Genomic DNA, 14404 nt, shown 5'->3' with positions numbered 1-14404 from the left:
CGCGCGGGGACTGCGCTCAGTCTGGCCGCCTGCGGGCTGCGCGGCTCCGCGGCCGCCCCCGGACCGCTCTGCCCATGGGGCAGCCGAGCCGAGCCCTCGGGACCGTGCCCCGCCGCCGGAACCTGCGCTAGGGCGGTGAGTGCCGTGCGCGTCCCCCCGCGCCGCGGACTTTCCCCGCCGCCTCTCGGGGTCCCGCGGGTCGGGGCGCGGACCCTGCCGCGGCCGTGCGCCCCGTTTGAGCGCGCTGCGGGCAGCCGCCCCCGCTCCCCTCGCAGTCACCGCGGACGGGGGGGGGGATGGATGGACCGACGGACGGGCAGGGGCGGCAGGAGAGGGATCAGCCTTGTGTTGGCTGCGCATGGCTGCGATGGGACCGTCTCCGTCCTGGCCGTGCCTAGTCCGGGTGGGATGGGTGGAGGAGGAGGTGGTGGAGCGTTGTATGCTGGTGGGAGGGTGGCAGGTTACTCTGAGCGTTGGAGGGACAGCAGCCGTGCCGCCTTGCGAGGTGATGCGCAGGCGGTCCCTTGGCTTTGTGGCGAGGGCTTTCTCCTGGCTGTTACTCGACTCAAAGGCAGGAGTCCGATGTCACTTCTTTCCTGGAAGTGCCCCGTCTTTTTCCACGTGCTCGGAAAGCGTCACAGGAGGTACCCAAATGAGTACCTCAGGTGCCTGAAAGGGGACGCTGAGTCCTGACCACTGCACAGCCTAGGAGGTCAGCCTCAGCCGCTGAGCATTGCGTTGGGTTGGGATGAGGGAAGCTAGCACAGCTGTGCTCCCCGTGGGATGCAATCCCGTAGGTGTGCTGGGGAGCCCTGGCTGCGAGGAAGGCTTGGCCACGGTGGACTGGGAGGTGCTTGGGCTGGGGATGGAGGGAGAGGGGCAGGGGAAGGGAGCCGCGCTAGACCCCCTGACATCAGAGACGGGAAGGTGAGGAAAGCCAGCTCTCAGCGGGCTCTGCATCCCCGCCTGAGCTTGCACATTCCTGTGTGCTGAGCCGTGTGCTATGCCTCTTGCAGGGTCTGCCTGTCCCATCTGAGCAGGTGCACTGCTCTGTCTAGAGCAGCAGCAGCAGCTGTTAGGCTTCCCTGTTGAGAACAGCTCCGACTGAACAAACCAGGCTGAGCAAGAAGCAACATCTTATTCAGCACCTGCTCCTTGCCCTGCCTCAGTGCTGCTTGGAGTTGCAGTTCAGCGAGCCTTTTTCTTGCCTGAGCAATGAACCTGACCTCTTGGAGCTGCCTGAGAATCAGGGCTGCACGTGATTAAATGGGTATCATTTACTCTCCTCTGTCTGCAGAGGCTGGGAGTTACAAATGCCAGCAGCAACCAAAGCCTTGTTGACTTTAGGGTACCACTGGCACAGCTGAGCCGTGAGAAACTACAGAGTATGCAAGAGCCCTGGCTATTCTGGACTTGGCATAAATAACTTGTTCAGTCACTCTATCTGCAGTAGAGCAGTCTGCTGAATAATGGCATTCAGGGCCTGTGGATGAGGAAAGTGATTTTTAAACAAATAAATAGTAGTTACAATTCAAGTAGGGGAGTCAGCCCAGGGAGGAAGTTTTCTTAGAAAGATTTGGCAAAACCCCCAAATAAACAAGGTCTTAAGACTCATCTTGAAGACACCTCAACTAGCCCTAGCCCTGTCTCAGCTAGGTTACATAAATGCACACCTGATGTGTGCACAGCAGAGAGTGAGGGACACCATGAACCTGCGGTATCCTTCTGCCCTCAGCAGAGAGGAGCTGGATACTGATGGCAGCTGGGCAAAGGGGGACCTGGTTGCTTTAGTATGTGTGTGTTCTTGTTCTTTGACTGCAGTGCGGAGTAAGGTCAAGGGAGTAAGGTCAACCTCTTTGAGTAGGTTGTTGCCCCAACCAGGAGGCTGAGAAGGTGAGGTCTGCTCTACAGTCTCAAGAGAAGTTGGTCCTTTCTGCTTGCAGTCCTGTAGTGAGGTTTTATCATAGAGATGTGAACAGAAGAGCATCTCCAGAGATGTACATCAAGGCGAGGCTTGAGGTGGCCATTGATCTCTTGGAGAATAAACCACAGAAATGCCCTCCCTTGAGGTTTTCAGTCCATTTGGAGCTGCTTGGAGGCTGGGGCGTGATCCAAAGGGAAATGTTTTCCTGTTGTTCTCATTGAGCATCGAGTGCTGAAGTGTGCACAATGCCAGGAGTACATCTGCAGCTGGTGTTCACTTGTCCTGCAGCTCTCTGAAGGTCAACACGTTGAATAGTAGGGGCTGGGAGGGATGGTACCACATGCTGCTTACAACCATCACTTTGAGCTGTTTGGATTGTGAAATGTTCTGTGCGATGTGTGTGTTTGGTCCTCATCCAGTAAGTCCCCAAATTTCTAATGAAAACTGCTAAATGCCGTTAGAACACAAAGAGTATCTCCCTCTGATGCAGGCAGGATTGGCTGCCTTCCCACCAGGCTGCCCAGGAGGCTGCACATTGACCTGGGTGGGGCCGTGCATGAGGTCTGTCTTCTTAGTGCTACGTTTCTGGCTACAAGCTTTCCCTTGGCACAGGATAAAAGCACACGTGAACCAGAAAGATGTTGAGATTGTTTATGTTTGACTTCTGGCCTGGTGCCAGAGGGAACGGCTTGGTGACCTTGGCACTACTGGGACATTATTTATAGAAGGTAGATCTTCTGGGTTTTGTATTTTTGATGTAGGAATATGAAAATAAGTCTCGGGAGGAAAAGACCCAATGCTGGCCACAGAATACATTTGGACTTTTTCTAGACCAGGAAAAACAACACTTAAGAGGTGACCAGGTGTTCCCTGTTCACATTGCTTTCTGCCTTCCCTTGGAAAATATGGGTTTGGTGCTGTTGTGGAGATCCCAGGCTAGCATGAGTTCACTCTGTGTTTGAAAAGTTCTTGTTCAAGATGCTGAAAGAAATGTTCACAAAGAACTCCAGCTATAACCAAAGACACTCGCAGTAGTTTAGACATGAATGGAAAGGATAAATGACTCTCTGGCCTTCTTGGGTTTCTTCTGTTTGTGAAGCTCTGTGTCATCTGCAGGGCTTAATGCATCTCTGTGTGTTTCAGTGCCCATCTGTGGTGCTGATTAGTCTGGCTGACCCCGGTTGACAGATGGAGAAGAGACTTGGAGATGCACAGGGTTTTACTGGAAGGCCCAGCACACAGTGCTGGCACCACAGCTGTGCCTCCTAGGGCTCTGGTGGAACCCCAGGGGCAAACTTTCCTTCTGGGTTTCACAGTGTGCATAAGTCTCTCATCCTCATTCTGTGCAGTGGGTATGTATTCCAATTGCCTAAATCTGTAAATGTCTTTCTATCCCGCTGTATGCAAAGTAAGAACTTATTGAGCGTATTTGCACATTGGTTTTGATGGGGAAGTCCTTGCCTAGGCTGTACCTGACTCATTTATGCCAGACCTTGGTTGGACCCTTACCCAGCTCATCTTCCAGGGCAAAGTCAAGGACCAATGTCTGTAAGAAAGCTTTAGTCCAAATTTATACTGACTGCTGCTGTGATTATGGGGAGGAGAGATCCATCACCAAAACAGGGAAATTCTCAAAACCATTGTAGTTGGGTTTAGTGCTAAAGGTTGAGCAGCTTCTGCTGATGGTGGCCAGGAACCATGTGCTCACTTTCTGAACCTGTGGGGCCAAGATCAGAAGCCAAAGCGTAGGGACTGACTGGTAGCTGGCTCCATTGCTGCAGAGTTTCCAAGAAGTTTTTGTTAGGGATTTGGGTTAACATAATTTAAGTCAAAGGCACAGAGGAGAGCATGGGGAGCAAAGCAGTTAGGCATAAATCTGCGGTTCGGTAGTCCGGTCTCCTGAGGAGTGGTATTACAGGATGAGTTGGTGTAGCAGGAGATGTGCACAGAGGAGTGTCAGATAACTCTGGCCAACTAATTATTTGTTTGAAGGGATTCTGTGTTTTAGAGGGAGATTAGTGTGCAGTCCCCTCTGCAGCTGCCTGCTGCTGCAAACCAGAGAGGAATCCCTCCTTTTGGTACTAAAATGAGGCAGCAGCACTTTGACTGCATGGCCCAGAGGGGCAGGTGCAGGCAGAGTGGCACAAAAAGGCTTGCAACCCTCTTGTTTTTAGGTGCATCCTGCCTGGGTTGAGAAAGTAAACAGTTTGAGGCTGTGTCAGCAGCCAAACAAGAGACCTACAGAGAAAACCCACAAGTCTTCAGGAAACCCCATGGGTGACTCAGACGGTGTTTTTGTCTGAGTACCCGTTCATTCAGTAACCCACGATGGCAGCAGAAATGCTTTTTGTAGTGGTGCCAGCTTATGAGTGAAACACAAACCTCTGGTGTCGGATGTTTGTGGTCATATAAAGACTTGAGAACCCCTGCCAGCCAACAGATGTTCCAGGAATTCCACTGCTGAGCCTTAAAATAATCCCAGCCCTTGCTGGGTGCTGCAGTTTCTTTCTGGGCTTCCAGCTAGGGCTGCTGTACATGGAGATAGATGTGACAAAGAGCAGGCAGTTTCCCAAGGACAGCTGTGCTTCCTATCCTTCCTGACACCAAGAAGGTGCCTTTCCTGGCTGTCTGGCCCTGCCTTGCTGTGTGTGACATGCACCCAGCCAGGCAGCAGCCTCTCTAGTGCCCCGTGCTGTGTTGCTGCAAAGTTGTGAGAGATGTGTGGGCAATGCTGGAGCACAGCCTGGGTGCAGACACTCTGCCATCTTGTACGGAGTCCTCAGGAAGGACTGTGTTGTGGACATGGAGGCCTGTGTTTCCAGTCTTAACCAGAGCTCCAGGAAGCAGGCTATTTTCTGAAGAAACAAGATACCATAAAGGTCCAGGGTTTTAAGTCCCTCTTAGTCTTTCTTTTGGACATTTAATTTTAGCTGCCTGGCACGCCATTCATGGTAGACGTTTGGTGTATTCTAAGTAGGTAGAAACATGAGCCACCTCCTTGCAGAGGGGAGAGGGAAATTCAAAAACCACAATACTGAATCCAGGGGAGCTGGGTAGTATTGGCTTTCACCAACATTTTCTTTGTAGCCTAGGAAGAAAAGTTTCTGTAGAAGCTGCTTAATAGCAATAAAGAGTCTCCAAACATTACTCCACAGAAAACAGAAATCTACCAGGAGTCAAAGGTTGCACCAAACAGGAGAAGAATGTGGACCATCTGACTGTGTTTCCCCACGTTGTTTTCATGGTAAAATAAAATAAAATTTAGCTGTCTTTAATATCAGTATTGCTGGTGGAGTCTCTGTAAGTGCTGATCACAGACCTGGTGTGCTTCTGAACAGCAGGCACCCATGGTGCATCCTTCCACCCTCCTGCCCTACTGCTCTGCCCAGTGCAACCGTTTTCTCCTTGGGGTGTATGAATGTGTTCTTGCCTTGTCTGCTGGCAGAAACCCATCAGGAGTTCATCCAGTCCCTTCCATGAACTGTGACATCATCCACTGTTTAAATCTCTGGACAAGTAGGATGCATTGAGAGTTGGATGGAGGAATAATAAAGCAGTTGAGCATATCCCCTCCAGCCAATTTATTCCCTGCATCACATCACCATCCAAACCGAGTGCCTGTCATTAGTGCTTACAAAGAACACGGGGGAGAAGAGGCCAACCTGGAACCCTCAGGGCCCTGGCTGTATGGAAATGACATTTCAGTGAAAGGCACTGAAAGTGCCTGAAGTGGGGAAGGTGTTGACTAAAACCTGACACTTCCATGTCATGAGCTCTTCTAAGCAGGAGGCTGTGCTATATGTTTGCTATATGTGTGTGCTATATGTTTGCTGACATACACACACACAGTAGCACAGCACCATGTGTGTACACACACATACACAGTCCTGATGGGTGATCCTGATATTACTGGAACTTGTTGTACCCAAGTGTCTGAGACTTAAAACTGTAAAAGAAGGAAAGGTCCTTAAACAACCCTTGATAGTAGAGATGGGACATCTGGCAGTACTGCGTTTTCCATGGTTACTTGAGACCTTGATTTGTCAGCACTGATGCTGCTATCACTTGGCCGCCTGAATCTCTCTGTTGCTTCCTTGTTCCTGGGTAGAGGAATCAAACAAAAGTAAGGAGAAGAACTAGTTTGTACAACCTTTATCAATTTCTTTCCTGAGACTTCTCTTTCATGTACCAGGCAAGATGGAGAGAGAGCTCCTGTGGTACCTCTCAGTTCTCAGATATCCCTTGTCACCAAGGCTATTTATGCCACATAGTGGTGTCCATCCCTTTGCCTCCTCTCTGCTATGAAGAGAGAAATCTTGCTTTAGTTCCTTAGGCTGATGTGGGTCCTCTGTGCCTGTGACTAATAAGAGTTACTTAGGGCATAGCATCTCCATACCCTTTCGTTGCGTGTTGTTGTCTAGTTTTTCTTATAATCCCAAAGTGTGTATCTATGCTGTGATAACTTTTGCTGGGCAAAAGTGATCCAGGGTTTGCCTAGGATCAGGTGTGAAAAGTTCATTGCAAGGATCTTGATCTTGTCCGTCCATATAAAAGCAATCAAAAGCCTAGTCTTGCTCACCATCTAGGCCCTTCTGGTAGTATATGGAAAGAGGTGAACCATTGCAGGGGATGATGCATCTTGTCCTAAAATGGACACCTCTGGGGGTTGGCTCACCCTGCCTATTTCCCAGGGAGCCTGAAAGAGCGAGGTGAGGAGATGTACAGATTCAAGTTATAGTTGATGCTTCCAAACTCCATTCTCTCTACCCATTAAGTGCTTTTATTCTGGGCTGGGGACAGACTGACTCTGTGTGTGCTCCTCACAGTACACATACCCTGGCCTTTTGTGGAAGCTGGAGAACCTGTCATGCATCAGAGACATTGTCTCTTTTAGTCTCCTTTATATGAGTTCCTTCTTCTGCTGAAAGCTTTCTAAAGGGTACTTGAGTGCTGAATAGCCATTGTTGATAATGCATGATATGAAATCCAAAAGGAAGGCTGAGATTAAATGTCACGCACTTCACAGTCGGGGAATTCAAAGAGCCTTGTTGATCTGTGCATAATTCAGGGGTTGACAGCTCATGCATAAACAAACGTGCACATCCACATACATGGATGCGTGCAGAGTTTTCCCCTGACTCAGCAGCACATGAAAGCAAAGTCAGGTGGGTGTGAGTTCCAGGGGGGTGGGTGCTGTGTTTGTGGGGAAAGCCTGTGCCTTCTTCAGGACTGAGAACCACACTGGCAAATGCAGTCACTTGTTGTTAGTATGGTGGGCTTCCTTCCGCCCTCCTCCCCTGTGCAGCTCTGTGCTGAGCTGTGGCTGCTTTGATTTTCTGCATCTGGGTTTAATCTGACCATGAGAATCTTCCGAGAGCGTCTGGTGTGTGCAGTATCGATGTGAGGTTCACCCCAAGGTTTCCACAGTGCTTTCTCCCACCAGCAGTGAAGGAAGACAGAAAAAATCATTGTTGTGCTAAGCTGGTTGTTAGGCCAGGAAGGGCATTTCTGCCTCTGACGTGTGTAGTGAACCAAGGGCTGCACAGGTGGCCACAGAGCAGGCCTGGGTGTCACAAGCTGGCACTGGTGGGGTACAGTGGCTGGGCCATTGCTTGTGAAATGTTTTACCTGCTGCACATGAGCCGTATGAACTTCTGCAGTAGATTTACTTCTCCTATACAACTGGGAAAACTGAAGTCTCAGAGGTTTAATGACCCAATCTTGATTTTATGAAAGGAGAAGCAGCACTGCCAAACCTATAATCTAATAGTTTGGTTTTCAGGCTTCCTACTCTGCATGCTGTGCTGTAGTTCTGTTTCTAAAAACAGCTGGTTTCACTTTCAAGTGCCTCATTGCAGGAGAGGGACATACTTGTGGCTCCTTCTTATTTTGAGGGATGCTGTGGGACAGTGCTCCACAGACATGTCCCTGTGCACCATGTGGTACCCCTCTAGTGGGCTGCTAGAAGTTTCTTTTAAGTTGTTGCACCACTGACTTGTGAATTAGCAGAGCCTGTGCTAGCTCTGGCAGCGGCTATTTAGAAGTTTTCCTCTTCTAAATCTGTCCTCCCAGCTCCTGTTTGCCCAACATGGGGAATTTTGCATCTGACATTTTTAGCAGTAACCTGTTGCTATAGAAACTGCTAAGGTGTCAGAGGGAGATTTTTGCCACCTTGGGATAGGCTACCAAGTAGCTGAAGTATGTGTTTTGTTAGAAGGCCTTCTCCATCATGTTTTTGCTAAGCAACTCCCCAAGCCTGTCTGCATGTCTGGGATTATTTCATGTCTAAGGAGCCATGAGGGAGCCAGAGTTCTAATTGTGTGTGAATGAACAGGCAGATTGTTTAAGGAAGATGTGAGAAGGTGTTCTCAAGATGCAGTGATGGGTCCGAGTGGTGTGTAGGGTGGTAGTCCAGGGCTGAGAGATCACCAGTGGTATCAGTCTTTAGGGCAGTAAATGGTTGACCTAGAAGCAGGAGTTGAGACTCTCAGTGGCGTCTGCCAGGAAGGAGTCTGGGATAAGCTGCTCCTCTCGCCCCTGAGACCAAAATATAGATGAATGCCAACATATTTGGCTGATCTAGTAGTCTGAATTCTCTTTACTAAACAGCCAAGAGATCGTGCAGCAGAACCCAAAGTAAGTCCACACAATATATATGTATATATAATAAATATATTTATATCTACATTCATGTACACATACATATATTTATATATAAAAATATATATGTACATTTTTATATATGTACATTTATCTAGGTGTTATTTGTTCATATATAACTTATTATTTATAAATTAAAAGTATTTGTATAAATAATAAAGTCTTACAGGATGTGCATGTAACCATGTATACGGGAAATGCTCTATACCAGGGTTGTTTACAACTCAGCTGTTGACTGATAGTCACTTGGGCCATTTCATATCAGACCTGATTTACAGGACTTCTGTGTCATAGAAGGAAACTTTATTGCTTGTACAATGAGAAGTGTGAGTCCTGTGAGTGCCTATGTCCCTGGGGCTCCGGAAGTATCCTGGCTAGACCAAAAGGCAATCTTGCTGCTTAATGCAAATTTATTCGTCTGCCCTTTTTCCTCCCTATTGTGTGTGCCTAGACTGCACATCTGGTCATATCATGACAGACTATGGAGATGAGAAACCCTTTGTTTTCTACACAAATGGAGGAAAATCTGATGCTGCTGGGGTGTCCTGCAGGAGTTGTTCTCAGGCTGGGGTTGCAAACTGGCCCATGAAACTGGTTGGGAATCTGCTTTTGTGGTTCTGGAGTGGAACAGACTCATTTCATCTTGCATTTCATGGATGTAGACATGTTGGTAGTGTACAAATCACAGTCGGTTGCATTGTGCCGAGTAAGTTCCAGGACTGCAGATAGAGAACTAATGTTGCTGGAGGTGTAGATTATTGTCTTTGGGGAGGGAATCCATTGAGAATGGCTTTGAAATCACTACTTCAGTGACAGTATACAGATGGATGTTTTGCCTGTGTGTGGCTCAGGGGACTTAATGTCCCAAATTGTAGTTTCTTAACAATTTTCTCTTGAGTTCTGGAAAAGGACAGAGGTGTGGGGAATTGTTGAGAATAAAGAGCATTGGCTTCCTGGAGCATTTATGAAAGTCTCTTGTCAGGTGCTTGGGGGCACAGTGGAAAGAAAATCTGTGGAGGTTTGAGGTTGTCAGGAAAGGAGGTGCCAAGAAGCCCCATGTTACTGTGAAGATTCAGTGTCCAGCAGTGTGGTGGATAAGCAGCATGTGTATGGACTCCTCCCTGCTCCTCCCAGGGTCTTTCCATAGAGTTCCTTTGAGCCTCTGTTATACATCAGGTGTGAGGCAGAGGAGATGAAATGCAGAGTTGCACTATACTGTCTGTAAAACTGACCTGTATTACGGTGTTTGATTGAAGGGCTTTCCTAGGTTTTTAAGCTGCTCTTTTTCAGTAGCAAGTGTTGATTTACTTGGCTGGTGGTTTTTTTGTGTTTCTGTGTGTCTGCATATGGGTTTTATTTTTCCTTCTAATGTTTCCCTGTAGAAATCATCTGCAGGACAGATGGCCCGTTAAGCTTCTGGGGTTGTCTCTCACAAACACCTGTCTAAGGCAGCTGGGAATCAATAAGGAATTCTTCTCTTTTAATGTCCTTAAAGAAAACCAGCACCAGATCCTAATATGTCCTATTTCTCTCTTTCTCTCCATCCTCTCAGCTTCCTGGGAAACTTAACTGCTTGGCTGTGGCCATCTGTTGAGACAGCGAGGGACTGGGTGGGAGGTGGCAGCCAGAGCCTTTGGGGAGAGCAAGGGCATCTTTGGGGTGATGGATTGCTGTGGCTGGCTAGGTTGAGAGCCTCAGTGGCAGCGAGGAGGATGATGCAGGGGGTGGACTTTCATGTGAGTAACACAGATGAGAGCTGCTGAAGCAGCTGTTGTACATTGTTGTGCCTGTACCTTGCATCCTTTGTATTTGCAGCCAGGAATGGGCTACTTGAGAAGGCAGGGTAGCATGGCCAGGCCTGCACGTGGGGGGTGAGTGCATGTGTGTGGCAGAGGAAGGGTGAAGTCTGTTTGTCCCCCGTGGTGGGAGCCCACTGAGCCTATACAGAGGGGCCACAGTGAGGCCCGGTGTCCAGCTGGGCACCCACAGGGAGTCCTGTGTACTGTGCCGGTCAGCACAGCTGTGCAGGACACCTGCCTGAGCACATTCAGGGTGTCACAGGCTGCCCTGCCAGCTGCTGCGAGAGGCAAACAAGCATTTCTCCCCTGAGGTGCTGCCCAGGCTCGCGCGGAGGGGTCGCGAGTTGCTGCAGGTGGTGCTTGGCAGGCTGGCAGGAGTGAGGTTGCTGCGTTTAATTATAGCTCCCATTTGAGAAACTAGTAGAGCAACAGAGCTTTTTTTATTATGTTCTGGGGAAACTGAGCACTTTACAGGTTTTGACTGCTATATAACACATCCTGTGACACAGACGGAAACTTTTCTGTGGTCTTTGCAAAAGGAAATTTGAAACCTATGGGCAATAAAATTCTGGAGATGGGTTGTACCTCCCAGATGCTATGGGATATAGCCAATAGTGGTTCCTCTTGGGGCAGGATGTTTGTACAGCCACAGGGAGCTTAGGGGCAGGAGCTGCTGTACCCAGGGGCTGCAGAGGAGCAGTGGGGAGGAGGGTGCAGGGGCTGAGCCTGCTTGGGCTAAAGCAACTCTGAAGCAGACGGAGGAGAGGATGCATGGAAAAGGCTGAGCAGACTTTGGATGCTTTTTTGTGAAGTGGTGACTGAGTAAGCGACACAAGTTAACTCTTTCCTCCCCAGCAGGCTGCAGAGACTCATTGTCCCCTATTGAGGGTGATGCTTGCCATATCCATTATGTTTGAGGGTGACAGAGCTGCTGTAGGCACTGGGTGCTGCTGCCTTGCAAGTGGGGGCTTTGTGGTCGTGGGCAGCTCTGCACCTTTCACAAACAGCATTGGAGGGCATCCAACGATGTCTGACCATGAGATGTGCCCAGCCTGAAGGATGAGCTTTAGATGTGCCTGAGGCTCTTGGTGTGTTGCAGATGATGTGGTAGACGATCTTGAGGCACCCAGTGAAGATGTCCTTTGACCTAAGGATCTTGCTTTGCACTTTCATTGTGTGTAGGGGCAGAAAATCTACTGCCTAGGTGTGTAGGTGTTCCCTAGTGCCTTTTAGAGTCACTTAAGGAAGCAGCAGGGCTGTGGTAGGGCTGGGGATGAGCCTTTAACAAGACACGCTTCCTGCTGGTATTACAAAGAGCCTTCTGTGCTGAAAGGGCTGATGTTTATGTGTGAATGGAGTCCTATGTACCTGACTTGTTACAGGTGAGGAATCTGAAGTCTCCCTGTTGCTTAGGTGTACAGACTGCCAGACGGAGCGGGAGCAGCCACTGCATTCTGCTGCTGTGGTGGCTGAGTGCTAATTGTTTTTACTGCCTGAGCATCAGGTTATTTTTGGCTTGATCAAGTTTCATTCCCAGCTGGCTGGTGGTAAAGAGGTCCTAGTAGTCTCAATCTCCACGCTTGATAGAAATCTAGGCAGAGAGCTGGTTTGGTCACTGTGGGTTTGGGATGTGCAGTTGCAGAAATACAACATGAATATAGCTATATCTTGGTAGTTACATGGGACATGGAGAGTTCTGGCTCAGGGTCTGCTGCACCATGCGCTTCCAGGGGAAACTCTTGTTAGGCCATTTAGATAGGATGCACAAAGATGTTCTGTGGCTCTCGGGTGTGTTTTTGGGTTAGACACAGGGAATCTACCTCATCCCTCAGGATTTCAGAGTCCTGAAGTGTCTGAGGTTGTTTACCAACAGATTTTAAGCATGTAAAAGTGAGCAGACTGAACCTTCATGTGTGGTGGGACAAAAGGAGTCTTGGGTCCCATGTGATTAGGCAACAGTGTAATGTTTGCAAGGACCAAGGTACTTAGTAGGTCTGTGGATCCTGTCCTTAATCTACTTGTGTTTCCACTGCCTCTCCTCTTCACCCTGCCCCACGTGTTTGAGCCCAGGCTTTCTTGACAGCCCTGTGGCTGACAAGGTATATGGTCCAGAGCAGCTGCTATGGACCCAGTAATGTCCTCACCAGCAGAGACAGAACTGCCACAGCCTGGAGGAACATTAGAAGAGCTGGACAAATCCATTACAGCTGCTGGCCCTTGCAAGAGAAACACTGTGGGCATCAGCCTATCTATGAGGGCCAAGTACAGTACAGCTGCCATGGTGGATGCCCCTCTCATGTGCACACTCCCTTGTGCTGCTGCAGTGCTGGAGAACTCTCCTGGGCTCTGCCAGATTGCTCCCAGAGAACTGCTGAATTGGAAAGGGACACTGCCTCTGCTTCATACTTAGCATTGGTTCTCAACCCGTGCTCTGTAGAAGATCCTGAGGCATGGCAAGTGCCCTGTTAGGCTGTTACAAAGGACATGCATCCACTGTACCTTCTTGGTTAATTCTTAGGAGTAACAAATCAAAGCGGGCTCAAGATGTTGTCTCACTGGCCTGAATGTGAGTGAGCTGAACAAACTTTAGTCCAACTTAAATGTATAAACATTTCATTGTCCCAGCTTGACTCCAGTTCATACTCTCTTCTCCTGCTTGCAGACTGGAAGTGCCATCAAACCCTTGGAGTGGGAGGTTCTGCAGTACCGCCTCTTTAATTCAAGCAGTACTGCTTTGTCAGGTAAAAGGCTGCACTGTGGATGGCCCACTGAAACAGCATCCAGCTTAGCAGTAAGCAGCATCCCTGTCCCCAGGGCCCTGGGGAGCCATGTCCTCGCAGGCAGGCAGGCAGGCTGCCACCCACGAGCGGTTTGGCTCTGGCTTGCGGCAGCCGCAGGCAGCCAGCTCCAGGCGCGGCAGGAGCGGGGTCTGGTTCTGCACCCCGCGGTCGGTGCGCAGCTCTGGCTGCTGCAGCACCGTGCCTGTGCAGTTGAGTCTCCTCTCTCCCACGCTGCAGAGCTCTCCTCTCCAGATGCTGGGAGGGAAGCGGAGACGTTGGGGGAAGAGCTGTGGAGGTGGGGAGAGATTGAGCTATCATTAGCGTGGCACCAGTGAGGTTTCTTTGCACCACTAAGCAGCAGCTATCAAAATTGAATGCAGTATGCTGAACAGTTGAGCAAGGGAGCAGATACTGAAAAGAGCCTGCGAAGGAAAGGGATCTATGAGGAAAAAACCCTCTTTCAGCTGCACATAGGCACTGCCCATCACAGAGAGCTGTGGCAGGGAGTAGGAATTGCCTGTTTATGGTGGTTGATCTGCACAGTCCCTGGGATGCTTGGAAAAAGGATTAAGGAGGAGAGAATCGCAGGAGAACGAGGAGGTGGAGGTTTCCCTTTGCAAACTCACAGGCTAATAGAAATCATCCTCTAAATTGTCAGTGTGTCAGGATACATTAATGTAAGTATAATGTTTTCAAATCCTCAGCATCTTCTATCTGAATGTCACTGAATTAGTGCTAATTGCATTCATTAGCTTGTTAGCCATTAATATTCAGCATTCATTAGGCTGGCTCTGTCTCTGGAGGATGGGGGTAATGAGATGTGGGACTGGCTGCGGGGCCATGCCATACCTGTGCTGTAGGAGCGTGGGTTTATGTACCAGGTTGTTTTATTGGCATTTGTGTCCGGCCTGTGTTGTCCCAGCTCTTGGAAAGTAGCTTACCACAAATTAGTGGAAACTTTTAATGGGAGAGCAGTGTTAATGATGATGTGGATACATTTCCACCAACTCCTGCCCTGAAAGCAACTGGTGAGACAAATGATGAAGGCAAATTTTGATCTTTTGGCCTTGAGCCAGTTGCAAAACTGCCTCTGTAATCACAAAGCTCTTCAGTGTAGTCTTCATTGGTGAGTCATTGAGTCCCACCTTTCTTTGCTTCTTGCTCTCAGGAAAAATCCTCTCTTCCTTTTTTTTCTTCCTTTTTTTTTTTTCTTTATTTTTTTTCCTTTTTTTTCCTCTTCT

General features: G+C 49.1%; 1 protein-coding gene across 2 annotated transcripts in view; it reads left to right on the top strand.

Annotated features, from left to right (window-relative positions):
• Positions 1 to 6: 6 nt before the first annotated feature.
• TP53I11 (tumor protein p53 inducible protein 11) overlaps positions 7 to 14404 on the top strand; it is a 23985-nt gene continuing 9587 nt past the window's right edge. The window contains exon 1 of one of the 2 annotated variants that reach the window (XM_042038786.1): positions 7 to 135. The gene's annotated coding sequence lies outside the window, so the exon portion shown is untranslated. Of the gene's footprint in view, positions 136 to 13541; positions 13841 to 14404 lie in introns of those variants that run through there. The other variant, XM_042038787.1, reaches the window with a different exon arrangement.

The sequence above is a fragment of the Corvus kubaryi genome, unplaced genomic scaffold (genome assembly GCF_017639235.1).
Source record: "Corvus kubaryi isolate FWS band 111438036 unplaced genomic scaffold, C.kubaryi_AGA036_p1.0 37392, whole genome shotgun sequence".
NCBI lineage: Eukaryota > Metazoa > Chordata > Aves > Passeriformes > Corvidae > Corvus > Corvus kubaryi.
Note: the sequence above shows the minus strand (reverse complement) of the source record. Positions and strands in the feature narration are given on the sequence as shown.